Source organism: Leptonychotes weddellii, chromosome 6 (assembly GCF_054177405.1).
Source record: "Leptonychotes weddellii isolate Sample4059 chromosome 6, ASM5417740v2, whole genome shotgun sequence".
Lineage (NCBI taxonomy): Eukaryota > Metazoa > Chordata > Mammalia > Carnivora > Phocidae > Leptonychotes > Leptonychotes weddellii.
In genome coordinates, this window is record NC_138374.1 from 134,224,112 (window position 1) to 134,231,537 (window position 7,426).

Below are 7,426 nucleotides of genomic sequence, written 5' to 3' on the forward strand. Positions count from 1 at the left end.
GAGAGAGAGCGCGCGCGCACAAGCGGGGGGGAGGGGCAGAGAGAGAGGGACAAGCTCCGCCGCGGACTGAGCCCCACGCGGGGCTCAATCCCAGGACCCCGCGATCATGACCTGAGTGGAAGGGAGAAGCTTAACCCACTGAGCCACCCAGGCGCTCCTGGCCTGGTGTTTCGTAGGTTCAGCCTGGAGAAAAGAAATGGCTGGGCCGTATTTTCTTCCAGATCCATTACTTTTCTTCTACTTGACCTTTCCCTGAATTTTCCTGGGTTTGAGTAATTTTCTCAAGAACCCTTAGAGACAGTCTCTACTGGCTGTAAAATGAAGTTTGGAGGAGAAGGCAGAAGGCGGAAGGGTACTGAGTGGTCCCAAACGCAGGCTCCTTTGCTGGAGTGCCTGGGTCTGAATCCTGATTTCTTCGTTCTGTGACCTCAGGCAAGTTAGGTTCACCTTTCTGTGCCTCAGTGTTCCCACCTGCAAAATGGGGACAGTAATAGCTCCTGCTGTGTAGAGTTAATATGAGGCAGCACTATAAGAATATGCCTACAAGCTGGGGGCACCTGGGTGGCTCAGTTGGTTAAGCGACTGCCTTCGGCTCAGGTCATGATCCTGGAGTCCCTGGATCGAGTCCCGCATCGGGCTCCCTGCTCGGCAGGGAGCCTGCTTCTCCCTCTGACCCTCCCCCCTCTCATGTGCTCTCTCTCATTCTCTGTCTCAAATAAATAAATAAAATCTTTAAAAAAAAAAAAAAAGAATATGCCTACAAGCTGATCTTACAGGCTTGAACCTTCATCAGGTGCTGAGCCTGTATCAGGTTCTTGCAGCACAAATGTAGCTGATATTGTGCCAATTAGGGTTGTGTGCTGAGCTTAACTCCCAGTCCTCCTACACCAATGCTTATTCCTCCTGTCATTTCACTTACCATGCTACCCTCCCCTGCATCGGCTCCCCAGCCAGACAGAGAGAACAAGGGCTGGTCTGAATAATAATAATGCAAACAGGGAGCTCCTGAGGGCAGGGAGACTGCAAGAGTTAATTAAAGGCTTCTTTGTATACCAATTGCTATACTAGATGCTTTATACAACTCACAACAACAACAATTCTTCCAGCTTATGTTAAGACTGAGGGAATAAATACCTGGCAAAATCAGGCAGCTGGGGAACACAGGACTTGAACTCAAGACTTCTTGTCACCAAGAGCCACACACTTGCACTTGACCACACACTTGAGCCTTCCTATACCTGGCTCTGGACTCCCAGCACCTGGCACTTTTCCTGACATTTCATAGGTGGACCACAAATATTTGTTGAATGAATATGTACGTATAATAATATTTTAAAGACACCAAGAGCAGCTCCAAGTAAATGTATTCATATATTAATTCCATTGTTGTCTGGATAACCACTCAACTCTTCTATTGGAAACACCCATTAAGAATCTTGAGTAGAGGGTGCCTGGGTGGCTCAGACGGTTAAGCGTCTGCCTTCGGCTCAGGTCATAATCCCAGGGTCCTGGGATCGAGTGCCACATCGGGCTCCCTGCTCCTTGGGAGCCTGCTTCTCCCTCTGCTTCTCTCTCTCTCTCTCTCTCTCTGTCTCTCATGAATAAATAAATAAAATCTTTAAAAAAAAAAAAAAAGAATCTTGAGTAGAGCTCACTGTCTGCATTTTGCGCAGAGCTGGTTTCACAGCCAACAAGGGATCCAGGTCATAAACACTGCTGATGAGTTGTTGTAAGATGAGAGAAAAACAGTGCAAATTTCCACTATTAATATCAGAAGAATAACAGAAACAGAAGAAGAGGTAAGAATTTATGAGTTGTGCAACACTATTTAAAAGTTTAAGAACAGCTGTGTGCCTTTAAGTTTTGATGACCCACCATACTCGTAACAGCTAACATTTATTGGAGCCTATTATTCGCCATTCCCCACCCGAAGGTTTTATATGTACTAACTCATCTAAAGCCCACAAGAAACATTAAAAATCATCTAATCCCTGAAGATGCAATCCTCCTTCACTTTACACATTAAGAAACTGAGTCACGGAAAGGCTCAGCAACTAGTCCAAGTTACTATGGAAACCAGGACTCCACTGCTGGCCTCCCAGGTCCAGGGGCTGGGCGCCGAGCCACTGTTCTCAGTGCCTGCCCTACCCACAGCTTCCCAAGGCAGGAAACTTGTATTCTTGACTCCAGACGCCCTACATCTAAGCAGTCACTAGGTCTTGTCAAGTCTAACTCAACCATGTCCCCTCAATCTGCCTAGCCTCCTTCCCGGTGTCCACTCTCCCAGGTCATTCCTTTATCACATGTGACCTGGGCTGTTATCACATAAAGAGCAATCTTTCCAAAATGCTGACCTTATCACTTTATTTTTCTACTGAGAAATTTTTCCTGTGGGACCAGACTCCTGAGCAATTTGACCCATCAGACTGTCCGGGCCTTTCTCCCGCTTCCTCCCTAAGCTCCAGTCACACAGAAGTACGTGGGTCCACGAACCCACCCAATCCTTTCCTGCTCTACATCTTTGCCCACGCTGTGTCCTGTGCCTGGAAAACCTTCTCTCCTTTCCATCTCTAGCTATTTTATACTCAAGGACCAAACCGAGGATCCCTCTTTGTGTAGAACTCTGAAACCCCCGCCAACTCAAAGCTAAATATATAGCTCGCTTGTAAATTTCCATTAATAAAGTATTTATTGCCCATAAATTTTACCTCCTAAGTGCCTAAGAAATGAGACTACAGGCTCCATTTCAGCAGGTAAACACAAACTATGCACCTATTTTTTTTGTGTCTTACTTTGTTTTGTTTTTCAAGAAAAGAGACCAAGCAAGTAGCAAAGAAACAGCAAAGACTCTCCAACGTGACAAAGGGCCTGTGCTGTCTGAAGCCTCAGGCCCTGAGTAGCCACAAAGGGACTGTGGGGTTGAGGGCAGTAAGACAGAAATTGAGGACGAGGAAGTCTACCGTGAGAGAGGTGACCAGGACCCCGAGAGAGGATGGAAAGCTAGCCACTGGGAGGGCCAACCAGAAGCAATAAACCAGAGCACAGCAGAGGCACGTGGCTGGAGGAAGGGAAGGCAGCTCTGCCTCCATCATCCTAAAGATAGGAAACTGGGCACTTAAGTCACACCTCCCTCCAGGACAAGAGCTTTGCTTTATTCCTCTTGTCGTTCACTGCACCCATGATAGAAGCTAGTGCCTAGGAGAGCTTCATAAACATATGAATAAATATTTGTTGAACTGAACTCAGATTGGGACCCAGACACTGGGATTCTCCGTTTCAGAGTCTGGGTCTAGGGAATGGAGAGCAGAGGTTGTGTGGGTTGCTCACCGTGCCTCTTGGAGAAAGCACTGGGCTTTTCAGTGAGAAGGATGGGCTGTGGTTCCCTCACAACGGTGGGTACAGGACCTCAGGATGTTTTGTAAAACCCTGAAGGAGAATGGACTTGCTAAGAGGTGGTGTGTGAGATTTCAAATGGAAGCTTCTAGATCTGAAAACACCTCCATAACTCCCCGCTTATCAGAGAAGCCCCAGATCCTCTGCTCGGAGCAGCTCTTTGCAGATGTGCTTGGGCTCCCAGCTCCCCCAGCTACATCTCCACATCCCTTTCTTGTTGGTCTGAAATTAAGCTGCTACCCCGAAGAACTTCAGAGTCCCTTTGTAGAAACTCTGTAAGCAGATACAGAACTACTTGAGAAGATTAAAAAAAAAAAAAAATTGGTGGTGTTCTTCCAGTGCCCTGAGGTTCTGACACATTTCATTTATTTTATCCTATGCGTTAACCCTAGGACTCTTTCTCTACCTCTCCTCCCTCTCCTCACCACCTCCAATACCAACGCCCCCTACCACTCATCCCACAAGGCTCAGTGCAAACGCCCCTTCCTGGGAGCAACTTTCCCTGCTCCTGCAGACCATGTTTGATGCCCACACTTTGTTCTCATTGTACTACATGTCTTTCCTTCACAGAAGATTTCAGATTTTGTCTTTAAATATTTCTCCTTGTGATTATTTAGTTAATGTCTCTCTTTCCTCACTAGACTGTGAGCTCCATCAGGGCACAGACCATGGCTGGTTTTGCTCACCATTTGTACCCACAGTACCTGACCCTGTGCAAGTTGGAGAGGAAGTCTTCAATGTTATCATATTTTGATTAACCTAATGAAGATGCAGCAGTTTGTGCGGACTTCACCTGCCTCACCTGGAACGTGAGAATCCTTTGGTACATGTCTCAATGACAAAGCTATTTACTCCTAAACATTAAGACCCTTAATAAGTCTCTAACCTTGGGGTAGAAAGGCAGTAGAAAAATATCGAATGTACTTCCTGTGCAGGAAACATAGTTAGGGGTCAGAAAACATAGAAAAGAACTAACATTATAGGGCTAAGACTGTTATCCTCGGAAAGGCATGCTCACAGGGTTGTCCTGGGCTGGTGTCTGGGAAGCTGGATTTGGGGAGTTCGACCGCACCCTGATAAGAGTGGTTCACTGAGCTTAAACTATTTGTACAATTTGGTTTGTGCTGAACACCTGATTTCCTTCTGGGGTTCTGAAATTTTGGTATGTGCTAGGCAGACAGTGCCTCCATTTCTGACAGTTGAAAAAAAACCCTGGAATTCTGGGCTGAGTCAGGCTTCCAGGTGGACCACATTTCACACATGTTGGCACAATGTGTTGCTAGAAGAATTAAGAATGGTCCTGTGTGACTCCACTGGGATAAGACTCTTGGAAGCTTCACCTGGTTTCTTCTGGACACAACTCCACGTACCATTCCCTTTGCTGATCTTGCTTTGATCTATTCCCTGTAATAAATCGTAGCCACGAGTAGGACTATACGCCAAATCCTGTAAGTCCTCCTAGTGAATCACTGAACATGGAAGTAGCCTTGAAAACCCTTAACACACCTCCTAAATGTTTTTGCAGTCTATCTGACTTCTCTTCTTTCATCTGCCAATAGCTGCTGCAGTCATGGCCCCCACCACCTCTTCCTGGACAACAGCAGCTTCCCTCCCACATCCACACTCATCCTAGTCCAATCCATTCTCTACACCGCAGCCAGAGTGGTCTTTCCAAACACAAATGTGATCCTGGTGGCAGGAGGAACCAATGGACTGCTGGTGTACCTTTATTTCTGTAGTGGTTCACAAGCTGAGAGTTTATAAGTAGAAGAACTTCTTTAACCAGAGAAAAATTGGAAACAATACTCAGTAATCTAATTTCCATAAATGTGCCAAGGCTAGGTGGTCTCATGAACTAGTTCTATCATCTTCAGTGAAAGGATAATTCCCATGTAATTTTAACTGTTCCAAAGCATAGAAACTTCAAAGTTCATTGAGCACTATTAATATAACACTGATTCCAAACTAGATGAGGATGATTCTCCAACAAGAAAAATATAGACCAGGGATCAGCAAACAACAGCCTGTGTACAAATCCAGCCTGCCAAGTGTTTTTATATTACCTGTGGGCTAAGAATAGTCTTTACAATTTCCGAAGGTTGAAAAAAACTTGAAAGAATAATATTGGTAACATGTGAAAATTATATGGAATTCAAATTTCAGTGTTCATAAATAAAGTTTTATTGGAACACACACAACAGTCATCTGTTTATGTATTGACAATGGCTGCTTTCATTCTACAACAGCCAAGTTGAATAGTTGCAGTGAAGAATGTATAGTTGCACAGTGTAAAATATTCACTACCTTGACTTTTACAGGAAAAAAGTTGTCAACTCCTGATAATCTCACTTATACATATAAATACTAAGATCTTAATTTAAAAAATAAGAAGAAAAAATCTTAATTTAAATTTTAGTAAATGAACCAAGCAATGCATGAAAAGAAAAAAAAATACAATCAAGTAGGGTTTATCCCCAGAATGCAAAGATGATTTATCTTTAAGAAATCTTCTATTGCAATTTATTGTTTAAACACATTAAAGAGGAGGGAAAAAAACCATAATCATCTTGACTGATGCCAAAAAATGTATTTGATAAAATTCAACAACCACAACTGATTAGGAAAAAAATTAGCAAATAGAATAAAAATAGAAGACGTTTCAGTCAATGCCCAATCAGAAAAATTGAAACCATGTTAAATATCCAAACCCCACAAATTGAACATAAGAATTGAATACAAAAGTGATGGAAGGGTTTGAGGAGTGAAACAGGGAAGATGAGGTTACTGACCAAGTCCAGGAAGGTGTTACCACTCTTGGGGGACTTTGCCTTTGGAACTAGTGCTGTCCCATCACAGGATGCCAGGAGTCCGTACTCCAACCAAAGCCACAAGAATCTGGGAGCCTAAGTTGCCCCACCACTGTGGCTGCCATCATTGGAGCCAGAGCCCACAAATACCACACTGCCAAGACTTCTGGAATGACTGCTGGAACTGCATTGCTAGACCAAGAACCCTGGAACTGCATTCATTTCCCATTATTGCTGTCACTGCTAGGGACATTATCAGAAGCCAAGATGAAGAAAACATTTCTCCCTTCTTCCCACTTTCCAGTGTTTCACCAGTACCACCCATTGATAAAAGTATAGAATAATATCCCTCATGAATGTTGATGCAAAAATCCTCAACAAAATACCAACAAACCAGCAGCACATTAAAATGATTATATATCGTGACCAAGTTGGATTTATTCCTGGAGGGCAAGGAAGGTTCAACATAAAAAAAACAATGAATGCAATAGAACAATTAATAGAATGAAAGGGGGAAAAACCACATGAGCATCTCAGTTGATGCAGAAAAAACATTTGACAACATTCAACACCCTTTTCATGATTAAAAACAGTTAACAAATTAGGAATACAAGGAAATTACTTCCACATAATAAAAACCATGTATTAGTTTGCCAAAGACTGCCATAACAAAGTACCGCAGGCTGAATGGTTTAAACAACAGAAGTGTATTTTCTTACAGTCCCAGAGGCTAGAAGTCTGCAATTAAGATGTCAGCAAGATCAGTTTATTGTGAGGCCTCTCTCTCTGGCTTATAGATGGTTTTCTTCTCCCTGTGTCTTCACATATCTTCTCTCTGTGCATGTCTATGTTCTAATCTCTTCTTTTTATAAAGACATCAACCTTATTGAATTAAGGTCCACCCATACGACCTTATTTTAACTTAATTACCTCTTTGAACATCTTATCTCCAAATACAGTCACATTCTGAGGTAGTGGGTGTTAGGACTTCAACATGTGCATTTTGGCAGGACACAGTTCAACCTATAACATTCTGCCTTCTGCATCCCCCAAATATGTCCTTTTAACAAGTAAAATGTGTTCACTCCATCCCAACAGCCCCAAAGTCTTAGCCCATTTCAGTATCAACTCTCAGTCCAAAATCTCATCTAAATATCATCTAAATCAGGTATGTGGGAATCTCAAGGTATGACTTATCCTGAGGGAAAATTCAACTCCAGTTGTGA

General features: G+C 43.4%; 1 long non-coding RNA gene across 1 annotated transcript; it reads right to left on the bottom strand.

Moving 5' to 3' along the window:
* Nucleotides 1–410: 410 nt before the first annotated feature.
* Nucleotides 411–1,043, bottom strand: LOC145722381 (uncharacterized). The gene is made up of 2 exons (XR_014146629.1): nucleotides 758–1,043; nucleotides 411–540 (listed from the first exon to the last, which is right to left on the bottom strand). It is a non-coding gene; the product is annotated as an uncharacterized LOC145722381 (long non-coding RNA).
* Between the last annotated feature and the right edge of the window lie 6,383 nt (nucleotides 1,044–7,426).